The sequence below is a fragment of the Phyllobates terribilis genome, unplaced genomic scaffold, assembly GCF_046119375.1.
Source record: "Phyllobates terribilis strain yellow unplaced genomic scaffold, ASM4611937v1 Scaffold_9__5_contigs__length_417890890, whole genome shotgun sequence".
NCBI classification, from domain to species: Eukaryota; Metazoa; Chordata; class Amphibia; order Anura; family Dendrobatidae; genus Phyllobates; species Phyllobates terribilis.
Genome location: NW_027362769.1, coordinates 222,783,247 through 222,796,790, shown reverse-complemented (window position 1 = coordinate 222,796,790; position 13,544 = coordinate 222,783,247).

The following is a 13,544-nucleotide window of genomic DNA, read 5'->3' as shown; positions in this document are numbered from 1 at the left end:
AAATGCAGTAGACAGTAGTGTTGCTTCAAACGGGAGGGACGATGATGCCATCTTATTAATGCAGTGCGCTAGGCTGGTGGTTTTTGTTATAAAGCGTATATTTTTGGTAGCCAGGAGCGCGCCCCATATTTCTATTGCTACCACTATTGGGAATAAAAAAAAATTTCCGGGCTAGATGCAGCTAAAAATTATTATTAATTTCAAAGCTGGTGGAGCTTGGTATAGATGGCCTAATACAACGAGTACCACACACTGCTACTATGCCCAAAATTATTTTCCAGGCAAGATGCAGCTAAAAATTATTAGTAATTTTTGAAAGCTGGTGAAGCTTAGTATAGATGGCCTAATAGAATGAGTACCACACACAGCTAATATGCCCAAAATTAGTTTACAGGCAAGATGCAGATAAAAATTATTTTGAATTTGCAACCTGGTGGAGGTTAGTATAGATGAACTAATAGAACAAGTCCCACACACTGCTACAAGCCCAAGCCCAAATATTTATTCATAGCTAGATGCAGATAAAAATTATTTTGAATTTGCAACCTGGTGGAGGTTAGTATAGATGGACTAATAGAACAAGTCCCACACACTGCTACAAGCCGAAGCCCAAATAATTTTTCAGAGCTAGATGCAGATAAAAATTATTTTGAATTTGCAACCTGGTGGAGGTTAGTATAGATGGACTAATAGAATAAGTCCCACACACTGCTACAAGCCCAAGCCCAAATATTTTTTCAGAGCTAGATGCAGATAAAAATTATTTTGAATTTGCAACTTGGTGGAGGTTTGTATAGATGGACTAATAGAACAAGTCCCACACTGCTACAAGCCCAAGCCCAAATATTTATTCATAGCTAGATGCAGATAAAAATTATTTTGAATTTGCAACCTGGTGGAGGTTAGTATAGATGGACTAATAGAACAAGTCCCACACACTGCTACAAGCCGAAGCCCAAATATTTTTTCAGAGCTAGATGCAGATAAAAATTATTTTGAATTTTCAACCTGGTGGAGGTTAGTATAGATGGACTAATAGAACAAGTCCCACACACTGCTACAAGTCGAAGCCCAAATATTTTTTCAGAGCTAGATGCAGATAAAAATTATTTTGAATTTGCAACCTGGTGGAGGTTAGTATAGATGGACTAATAGAACAAGCCCCACACACTGCTACAAGCCCAAGCCCAAATATTTTTTCAGAGCTAGATGCAGACAAAAATTATTTTGAATTTGCAACCTGGTAGAGGTTTGTATAGATGGACTAATAGAACAAGTCCCACACACTGCTACAAGCCCAAGCCCATATATTTATTCATAGCTAGATGCAGATAAAAATTATTTTGAATTTGCAACCAGGTGGAGGTTAGTATAGATGGACTAATAGTACAAGTCCCACACACTGCTACAAGCCGAAGCCCAAATATTTTTTCAGAGCTAGATGCAGATAAAAATTATTTTGAATTTGCAACTTGGTGGAGGTTAGTATAGATGGACTAATAGAACAAGTTCCACACACTGCTACAAGCTGAAGCCCAAATATTTTTTCAGAGCTAGATGCAGATAAAAATTATTTTGAATTTGCAACCTGGTGGAGGTTAGTTTAGATGGACTAATAGAATGATGCTATGCCCAAAAGGTTTTACTTCACTAGGTGCAGTAAAAAAATTGGTATTCTATACACAGGTGGTGTAGCTTGCAACACAGATAGGCTATTCCACTGACTAACACACACTGCAAGAGGCCAAAAAGGATTAGCTTTGCTAGATTTAGCCAAAGGTTGTGAAAAAAACTTGCACAGCACTAAAACAAACCTGCCTGGCAAAAAGTCATAGGAACTGATGTAACCTAGCCCTCAAAAGGACTGAAATTACAATTAGTCTTTACTCCCAACCTATCTATTTAAGAGCACAGACCTGCCTGATAAAAATCGTAGGAAATGATGTAACCTAGTCCTTAAAAGGACTGCAATCACAACTATTCCCTACTCCCAAGCTATCTGTAGATTTGTGCGAAAATTGGCTTGAAATTAACAAAGTATAGCGCACACAGCAACAGCGGTACCGTCTAACACGCAGCTGCCGCAGTAAGAAAATGGTAGCGATGGGGAAAATGGCTGGGTCTTATAGGGCAAGGACATGTGACATACACCGCCAATGACACATGCACTTGCTTGTGTGAAAAAAAGCAGTTCGCTCCTTGTGTGCGCTGCTGATAGGCTGACAGATTGCTCCTCCCCACTGTAAATGCGGGAAAGAGAAAAAAAAATGGAGATCTTCATTATTTATGCAGAGATCCATCCCCTGCCCCTCCCCCCGCCCCGCTGTATACTCAAACTGCGTATTAACATTAATTTTCAGCATTACTGAGAAAAAATCCAGTTATTATTTATGTGCACAAAGTTATCGAACATAACCTCGAACAGTCAAATTTTTTTCAAATTGTTCGTGTTCGCCGAACGGCTCGAACACCACCCAAAACAGCTCGAATTTGAGATTGGCGAACAGTTCAAGTCGAACACCGCTCATCTCTAATGACAAATTCCCATTAGAAAGGAGAGAGTCTGCTATACAGTTATAGGGTATGCAGTGAGTCCAACGGCTGACCAAATTTAGGAAAAACCCCACTAAGAATTTAAAGACACTTAGAGCAGGGCCACAGTAACCGAAAATTCCCATTAGAAAGGAGAGGGTCTCCCATAGTGTTGGCCTATGCAGTGAATGCAAGGGCTGTCAAAAATTGGGAGGCACTCCAATGCCCCTTTGAAGAGACTTAAAGAGCCTCATAAAAATATGTTTCTATTAGAAAGGAGCGCGTCTCCTGTACTTGTAATGCCCATGCACTAACTGTATGGGCTGACAAACATTTACCCCTGGGGGGTATACATGAACATACTGCATACATTTTTTTTTATGGGCATCATAAACACCCTTTAATAAAATTATGTGAATGTTGCATCACGGACCACGGTCACCCTGGTGATATGGTGGTGGAGGATGAGGATGAGGAGAAGGAGGAGGACAAGAGCAAATAGCTTAAATCAGGAAGCGTATAACCATGTGTGGGTGTGAAGAGGTGCATGGGAATACACCTCCCAAAAAAAGACACTAGATTTGAGTTTATGTTACGCTGCTATCATTCGGTGAGTTGAGAATTGTGACCCAATCCAGCCCTTGTTCATTTTTATTAGAGTCAGCCTGTCAGCATTTTCAGTTGACAGGCGGATGCGCTTATCAGTTATAATTTCACCAGCGCTGATAAAATGCTAGCGGCAGGGCAGGCCAGGGCCTCCAAGGCATAGAGAGCCAGTTCATTCCACATATTCAGCTTGGATACCCAATAATTATAAGGCACAGAGGAATCACGGAGGACGTTGGTACGGTCGGCAAGGTACTCTCTAAGCATCTTCCCAAACTTTGCACTCCTTGTGAGAGTACCCCGCACCTCTGGGCATGTGCGATGGAAGGGTCTGAGAAAACTGTCCCAGAACTTTGACTGTGTTCCCCTGCCGGATTACATTTGTGTCTCTCTCGCCTGTACTCCTTGGTTGTCCAACGAACTGTGATCTCTGCCGTCAGTGTTTACAAATGGGAATATTTTTAATAGTTCTGCAACAAGGACCTTCTGGTACTCCCCCATTTTTGTAGACCTGTCCGCCTCAGGAATAAGAGATATAAAGTTCTCCTTGTAGCGTGGGTTTAGAAGTGTCAACAACCAGTAATGACTGTCACCCAAAATTTTGAGAATGCGAGGGTCATGGGAAAGGCAGCGTAACATAAACTCAGCCATGCGTGCCAGACTGCTAACAGGCAAGACTTCCGTGTCTTCACCAAGAGGACGACTGACCATGCTCTCTTCCTCCTCTCTGTCCTCTGGCCATCCACGCTGAACAGACGGTATGACAGTTGTGCAGGTAGTACCGTCTATAGCGCATGAAACTAGCTCCTGTTCTTCCTCCTCCTCCTCCTCTTCCTCATTGTCACCCAATCCATGTTGGGATGAGATGAGGCTGGACTGTGTGTAATCACCCTGTATGGTTCCTTGCTCCATCTCATTGTGCTCTGCCTGCAATGCATCCTCTTTGATTGTGAGCATCATCGCCGCTCACCATCTTGGTGGAGTCCTCAAAGTTTTGGAGGATGGTACATAAGTCTGAAATCCATGTCCACTCCTGAGGTCTTATGTGTGGAGTCTGAACTGAATACCGACGGCCTTGTTTGATGCTGGTACTCATGAACTACCCTCTTCTGCTCACAAATCCTTCTCAACATCTGCAGTGTAAAGTTCCAACACGTGGGGATATCACACACCAGTCTGTGAGCCGGAAGCTGCAAACGCTGCTGAAACACGGCAAGGGCGGCGGAAGCTGTAGGTGACCTTCTAAAATGGGCACACAGGCGGCATACTTTAACAAGCAGATCCGGCAGCTCCGGGTAGGATTTGAGAAAATGCTGAACCACGAGGTTAATCACATGGGCCAGGCATGGTACGTGTGTGAGCTCACCTCGCCTCAGAGACACCACCAGGTTCCGGCCATTGTCACACACGACCATGCCTGGCTGTAGGTTCAGTGGTGTGAGCCACAGATCTGCATGCTCTTTCAGAGCTGTCCACAACTCTACAGTATTGTGCGGTTTGTCACCTAAGCATATTAGCTGTTATGTTCTGCTACCAGAGCTAAGGAAAGAGAGGAGATCTGTCCCTACGATAGAACTCAGCTTTATCCCTACGATGTAACAGGGGACCTGATCCTGCGATCAGACCTGCTAAAGTCCTAAGCTAGTCTGTACGGAGACCTATAGATGTGGGGAAGGAATCCCTACAAGTACTAAGGACTGGGAGGAAAATGGGACACCTCCTAACAGAAATAGTAGCAGACAGACAAACAAACAAAATATATAGAACACTGAGGTCCGTAGACCAAGCAAACTAACAGAGTTAGATACAGAGCACAGGCTAGCTAGAAAGTAGTTATACAATGAAGTCCAGCAAAGCCAGAAGGGCGGAGCAGGATTAAATAGGCCAACAAGGTCATGTGACCAGCAAAGGAAAAAACCTAAGAGCAAGGTTCTAACAGTACCCCCCCTTCTAAGAGGATCCTCCGGATCCCCTAGGACCAGGCTTATCAGGAAATCTCCTGTGAAACGCTGTGATAAGTCTGGACGCGGAAACATCATCTGACCTCACCCAAGAGTTATCCTCGGGTCCGAAACCTTTCCAGGCCACAAGATACTGCAAACTACCTCTATACCGTCTAGAGTTAAGGATGCGAGAAATTTCATATTCCCCGTCCTCCACCACCGGAGGAACAGAGGCAGAGGCGTCACCATCCGACACAACAGCTTTTTTTAACAGAGAGACATGAAATACCGGATTAATTCTCCAGGAGGTAGGAACCTCCAACCTAACAGCAGATTGGTTGACAACCTGAAGCACCTTAAAGGGCCCTACAAACTTGGGACCCAATTTCTTAGAAGGAATCCTCAACCGCAGATTCCTAGAGGACAACCAAACCATGTCACCAACAGCGAACAAAACCTCCTGTCGTTTCCTATCAAAGTAGTCTTTAGATTTTCTGTTGACCTCCTGAAGATTACCACGCACATCCGTCCAAATTCTCTCCAAATCACCGGAAAAATTCTCCTCCTCAGGCACGGCAGATCCCAACTTGGAGAACGACCCAAACGACGGATGTCTCCCAGAACAACAAAAAAAGGGCGAACAACCAGCAGAAGAAGATGTATGATTGTTCAGAGCAAATTCAGCAAGTGGCAGAAACTCAGACCACCCCTCTTGATTGTCTGCCACAAAACAACGCAAGAACTGCTCAACATCCTGGTTTTTCCTTTCTGTCTGGCCATTAGATTCAGGATGATATCCGGACGAGAACGACAAATGAACTCCCAACCTGTCACAAAAGGCACGCCAAAAACGAGCCACGAACTGAGGTCCCCTATCAGAAACAATGTCAGTAGGAACGCCATGAAGTCTGACAATTTCCTTGACAAAGGCCTTAGCGAGAGTTTTAGCGCAGGGCAGTTTGACGAAGGGAACCAAGTGACACATCTTGCTAAAACGGTCCACGACCACACAGATGACAGTAAAACCCTCAGAGGGGGGAAGGTCAGTTATGAAGTCCATAGCCAAATGTGTCCAAGGAGCACTGGGAACCTCCAAAGGACAAAGCAACCCCGCAGCAGGAGTATGTGAGGACTTAGATCTAGCACATATAGTACATTGATGCACCCACTTAATGACTTCCTTCTGCCATCCAGGCCACCAAAAACTGCGACCCACCAGTCTCTTGGTCTCAGAGATTCCGGGATGACCTGCCAACCGAGATTCGTGACACTCAACAAACAAATCTCTCCTAAAGGTCCCAGGCACAAACAACCTCCCATGAGGAGTGCTAGATGGGGCATTCTCCTGTGCTTTAAGAATCTCATCTTCCAAAACGGAGTCCAAAGCAGCTATCACAACACCTTCTTGTAAAATGTTCTCCTCTTTCTCAGCACCGACTATGGGAGAAAAACTGCGAGACAAGGCATCCGCCTTAACATTCTTAGTACCAGGGATGTAAGTAGCGGAGAAATTAAACCGCGAGAAAAACAGTGCCCACCTAGCCTGACGGGCATTCAGGCGCTTGGCAGCATCAAGATATATCAGATTTTTATGATCCGTAAGAACCTGAACGGGAAATTCCGCACATTCCAAGAAGTGGCGCCAGTGTTCAAATGCGAGTTTAATAGCCAATAATTCCCGATTACCAATATCGTAATTCAGTTCAGTCTCCGAAAATTTTTTTGAAAAAAAGGCACAGGGATGTAATCCATCCCCGTTATCCTGAGACAATACTGCGCCAACCCCCACAGAGGAAGCATCAACCTCAACCAAAAACGGCTTAGTCACATCAGGCTGCATAAGGATGGGGGCAGAGGTGAACCTCTCCTTGAGATACACAAAAGCTTCAATAGCCTCAGAAGACCACTGAACCGCATCAGCACCTTTCCTGGTGAGATCGGTCAGAGGTTTGACAATACTAGAAAATTTTTTTATGAATTTTCTGTAATAATTGGCGAAACCCAAAAACCTCTGTATCGATTTCAAACCAATAGGCCTAGGCCATTCCTGTACAGCTTGAACTTTAACCGGGTCCATCTCAAAACCTTCGCTGGAGATAATGTAACCCAAAAAACTAATTCTCTGTACAGCGAACTCACATTTCTCCAGCTTAGCAAAAAGCGAATTGTCCATTAATAACTGTAATACCTCACGTACGCTCCGCCAATGAGACTCCAGATCCGGCGAATAAATCAAAATGTCATCCAAATACACAACCACATTTTTGCCGATCAAAGGTCTAAGGATGTCATTAATAAGATTCTGAAAAAATGCAGGAGCATTAGTAAGACCAAAAGGCATAACCAGATTCTCAAAATGACCCACAGGAGTGTTAAAAGCAGTCTTCCATTCGTCACCCTCCTTCATGCGCAACAGATTGTATGCCCCCTTAAGGTCAATTTTAGAGAACCACTTGGCCCCCATTAACTGGTTAAACAGATCAGGAATCAATGGCAGTGGGTAAGGATTGCGTACAGTAATTTTGTTAATCTCACGAAAATCCAGACAAGGACGTAAACCGCCGTCCTTTTTTTTTACAAAAAAAAATCCAACCACCACAGGAGACTTAGAGGGCCTAATGTGACCGGCGGCCAAACTTGTCTGTATGTATTCCTCCAAAGCCTTCCTCTCAGGAATAGTAAGGTTAAATAAACGACTTTTAGGAAGAGTCGCTCCAGGGACAAATTCAATAGAACAATCATAGTCTCTATGGGGAGGCAAAACCTGCGATTCCTTCTCAGAAAAAACTCTCCAAAAATCCTGAATAGGAACAGGCAATTCTCCCCTATCCAAAGCTGCAATACGCCCCTTACAACACTTGTCATAACATTTATGGCTCCAGGATTTAATTTCACTGGTAGACCAATCCAGTACAGGATTGTGAAATTTTAACCAGGGCAATCCCAATATTACTGGAGAAGGCAAGTTATTCAAAACTACCAAATCCAATTTCTCATGGTGAACACCATTAATAGTGAGAGGAAATTCACAGACCTTGAGAGTAATATTCTTCAAAGGGGAACCATCCACAGAAACCACAGCAATGGGGGATGATAAAGGTTCGGGTTTTAAATTGAGTCTTTCCAAGAATCCCCCATCAATTACATTCAGAGTAGACCCACAATCAACAAACACCCGAAATTCCATTAATTTTTCCTGAGCAATCGTGGAAGCAGCTAAAAATACACCCTTGGAATTTAAACAGGCAATACGGGCATGACTGACCATTTTTTTTTCTTTCTTCATACGAAGCTCACAGCCTTTAATCAAATGACCAGATTTTCCGCAATAGAAACACAAGCCTTCAAAAAATCTACGGTCTTTTTCTTGAGAGCGAGGTGCCACCGATCCAATCTCCATCGGTTCACCACTGTTAGTACACACATTCTCATAACCAGAAACTGACATAGCAGAGGATTTGCTCTCATTAACCCTTGCACGCAGTCTCCTATCCACCCGTATAGCTAATTGCATAGCCTGTTGCAAATCTTCAGGTGTAGGATAAGCAATTAGCAGGTCTTTAACCCTTTCATTGAGCCCAGCAAGAAATAGACTTTTCAGAGCAGAATCGTTCCACCCTGTTTGAGTAGACCAACGACGGAAATGAGTACAATATTTTTCCACATTACCTGATCCCTGTTTCAAACGTCTCAACTCAGTCTCAGCTGATGCGACACGGTCAGGATCATCATATAATAGTCCCAAAGCAGAAAAAAAACTATCCACTGATCTGAAGCATGAATCACTAGGTTGCAAAGAAAAGGCCCACTCCTGAGGCTCTTTGCGCAAAAGTGACATTATGAACCCTATGCGCTGGGATTCATCCCCAGAGGACTTGGGTCTCAAACGAAAATACAATAAGCAAGCATTTTTAAATGAAAAAAATTCTCGGTGTTCACCAAAAAATAAATCCGGCAAACATACCTTAGGCTCCAAGAAATGTGCTCCAGGACAGTTACTCACGTGCTGACGGGGCTCGGCCACCTCCAGAGAGAGTCCCTGCAGGCGATGAGCCAAATCCTGAACCGACACCATGATGGAACAGAAAAATCTTTCCTTAGAGAATTTGCAGGCTGGACTTACTGTTATGTTCTGCTACCAGAGCTAAGGAAAGAGAGGAGATCTGTCCCTACGATAGAACTCAGCTTTATCCCTACGATGTAACAGGGGACCTGATCCTGCGATCAGACCTGCTAAAGTCCTAAGCTAGTCTGTACGGAGACCTATAGATGTGGGGAAGGAATCCCTACAAGTACTAAGGACTGGGAGGAAAATGGGACACCTCCTAACAGAAATAGTAGCAGACAGACAAACAAACAAAATATATAGAACACTGAGGTCCGTAGACCAAGCAAACTAACAGAGTTAGATACAGAGCACAGGCTAGCTAGAAAGTAGTTATACAATGAAGTCCAGCAAAGCCAGAAGGGCGGAGCAGGATTAAATAGGCCAACAAGGTCATGTGACCAGCAAAGGAAAAAACCTAAGAGCAAGGTTCTAACATTAGCTTCTGCACAGCCTGTTGCCACTTGGCCGACGCAGTGCTGCAGTACTTCCAGCTTGTGACTGATGTGGTCATTTCAGAGATGGAGGCTGAAGAGGAGAAGGAGGCTGAGGAAGATGAGGTGCAGGAGCTGTAGACTGTGGGGGCAACCCTGATTGACTTAGGGCCCACAATACTTGGCGTCGAGAGGACGTGTTCCGTCCAAAGGTTTGATTGGGTCCCGGCTTCCACTATATTAACCCAGTGTGCCGTCAGCGAGATGTACCGTCCCTGTCCACAAGCACTTGTCCACGTGTCCATGGTTAGGTGAACTTTCCCGGTAACTGCGTTGTTGAGGGCACGGCTAATGTTTTGAGACATGTGCTTGTGTTATGCGGGGATAGCACACAGGAAGAAATAGTGGCGGCTGGGGACCGAGTACCAAGGGACGGCCGACACCATCAGGTTGCGGAATGCTTCGGTCTCCATGAGCCTAAAAGGCAACTTTTCAAGCACAAACAGTCGTGAAATGTGGGAATTTAGTAGTGTGGTCTGAGGGGCGTTGGCTGCGTATTTGCACTTGTGTTCCAAGGAATGGGGAATGGACAACTGAACGCTGCACTGGGACAAGGACGTGGACGTGCTTCCTGATGCTGCTACTTGAGAGTGCACAATGATAGGTGCAGGGCAGGAGGCATCTTTGCATGCACCAAGGACAGGGGATTGGCTTGCATGCACAACAGCGGAAGAAGCAATGGTGCCACCCGCAGACACTGTTCCTGGACTCTGGGGTTTGGCCCACAAAGTCGGGTGCTTTGCTGCCATGAGCCAGACCATTCTGGTGGTGGTCAGGCTGGTTGTTTTGCCACCCCTACTGATGCTGGCCTGGCAGGTGGTGAAAATGGCTTTTTTGGGGTTATCGGCAGAGTCTTTAAAAAATATCCAGACTCGGGAAGACCTAACAGTTGTACTGTTGGTGTTACGGGGAACGGTTGCCTGCCTTATTTCTGCGGCCACCCCACTGCTTCTTCCTGCCTGTTGGGGTGCTCTGCCTCCCTCCCCTTGTGTGCTGCTGTCCTCGCTCTGCATGTCCTCCTGCCAAGTTGGGTCAGTTACTATATCATCCACCACCTCTTCTTCCACTTCCGCACTCTGGTCCTCCTCCTGACTTTCTGGCAATTGTGTCTCATCAACGTCCACCTCTTGTGACACTTTCCCACCGTTGCCTTTGTGTGACCGTCGCTGCTCAAATATTTGGGCATCGCTACATGCGATCTCCTCTTGCCCCACTTCAAGTGGACCGGATGAAAGGCCCGAATCTATAAATGGAAAAGTGAACAGCTCTTCGGATTGTCCAATTGTGGGATCAGTTGTGTCTGGGCACTCGGCATGGTGGGAGGAAGGAGGTTCAAGGTGAGCAATATGCGGTCATGACTCACAGCTACTGAGACTTGACCATGTGGAAGACAAGGTAGTGGTGGTGGTGGCTAAGTGACTGGAAGCATTATCTGCTATCCAACCAATAACCTTTTCACACTGCTATGTGTTCAATAGTGGTTTTCTGCGGCCCCCTATTAATTGGGACAGGAAGGTCGAACGAGAAGATGTGGGTGTTTGTTGTGGCACAATTTCAGCTTGCCCACGGCCTCGGCCTCTGCATGCACCATCACCATCACGTCCAGTTCCCCGTACCTTGCACATGCCTTGCCCATTTTAAATGGAGGACAATATCTTCTACGCTCACTACAAATGAATGAATTTGGAGCGAACTTATATGTGATCCGTGTGACAGACAAACCACAGTTTTAAATACCTGGCCTGAAGGTAACTATTTTGAACAGCAAACTGGTGTCAATTGCTTCACTGACACACTGAAACAAATTTTTAATGGAGGTCAGAAATGACAGTATTTTCTAAAAACGTATATGTGATCGTTGTGATGAAGAAAACACAGTTTTAAATACCTGGCCCGTAGGTAACTATTTTAAACAGCAATCTGGTGTCAATTGCTTCACTGACACACTGAAACAAATTTTTAATGGAGGTCAGAAATGGCAGTATTTTTTGAACCCGTATATGTGATCCGTGTGACGGAGAAAACACAGTTTTAAATACTTGGCCTGTAGATAACTATTTTGAACAGCAATCTGGTGTCAATTGCTTCACTGACATACTGAAACAAATTTTTAATGGAGGTCAGAAATGGCAGTATTTTCTGAAAACTTATATGTGATCTCTGTGACGGAGAAAACACAGTTTTAAATACCTGGCCTGTAGGTAACTATTTTGATCAGCAAACCGGTGTCAAAAACTTTGCTGACAAACTGAAAAAAAAATTTAATGGAGGCCAGAAATGGCAGTATTTTCTGAAAACGTATATGTGATCCGTGTGATGGAGAAAACACAGTTTTAAATATCTGGCCTGTAGGTAACTATTTTGAATAGCAAACTGGTGTCAATTGCTTCGCTGACACACTGAAAAAAATTTTAATGGAGGCCAGAAATTGCAGTATTTTCAGCGCAATTATATGTGATCCGTGTGACGGACAAACCACAGTTTTAAATAGCTGGATTTTTAGCACTGTAATATGGAAAGGACCTGGCTTTATTCTGCAGTGCCAATAAGCAAATGACGCAGAAAAACTGTGTTCTCTGGATTGCTTTTTAACCGGTTCAGGACCGCCCACTGTACATAAACGTCGACGCTGCCCGGGCTCTGTGCAGCGCCGACGTTTAAAAACGGTGGGTGGTCCCGCAGCGCTCAGGACCCCCAGGGTCCTGCTAGCGCTGCGGTACCGGTTCAGAGCGATAGCTCTGACATGTGGCATCATGGGGACCTGAATGGATCAGGTCCCCATGATGTTAACCTGTTCCTATCTTCTAGATGCCGCGATCCATAGCGATCGCGGCATTTAAAAGATAGTAACAGCTGGTGGTCGGCGATCGGGACCCCCCACATACCTCAGGAGCGGCGGGGATCCCAGTGCTGTGACCTCTGACATCATTGAGACCTGATTGGCTCAGGTCTCGATGATGTCAGCGTCACACCAGCCAATCAGAGAGATCACCAGGGAAATTTGTTTTAGCAACAAACTTTCCCGGGCGATCTGCCTGATAAATACACTGTTTCTCCTCCGATCTCAGTGAGAGAGCAGAGGAGAAACAGTGTGACAAGAGCTGTGTCAGCCTTGCCACTGTGAAAGTAAAAAAAATAAAATAAAAAAGAAAGTAAGAGTTAGGGTTAGTGAGTCTGTCAGATCAGTCAGTCCTGTCAGATCAGTCCTGTCAGATCTGTCAGTCAGTCAGTCCTGTCAGATCTATCAGTCAGTCAGTCCTGTCAGATCTATCAGTCAGTCAGTCCTGTCAGATCAGTCAGTCAGTCCTGTCAGATCAGTCAGTCAGTCCTGTCAGATCTATCAGTCAGTCAGTCCTGTCAGATCAGTCAGTCCTGTCAGATCTGTCAGTCAGTCAGTCCTGTCAGATCTGTCAGTCAGTCAGTCCTGTCAGATCTGTCAGTCAGTCAGTCCTGTCAGATCTGTCAGTCAGTCAGTCCTGTCAGATCTGTCAGTCAGTCAGTCCTGTCAGATCTGTCAGTCAGTCAGTCCTGTCAGATCTGTCAGTCAGTCCAGTCAGTCAGTCCTGTCAGATCAGTCCAGTCAGTCAGTCCTGTCAGATCTGTCAGTCAGTCAGTCCTGTCAGATCTGTCAGTCAGTCAGTCCTGTCAGATCTGTCAGTCAGTCAGTCCTGTCAGATCAGTCAGTCCTGTCAGGTCAGTCAGTCCTGTCAGATCAGTCCCGTCCGTTCAGTCCGGTCCGTTCAGTCCAGTCAAAAAATCTAAAAATAAAATGGCCCGTCAGACTTATACCGCAGAGGAGGTGTATGCCCTGCTGTGTTCTGACACTGATGACAGCGCAATCTCAGATGGAGATGTGGATTTTGA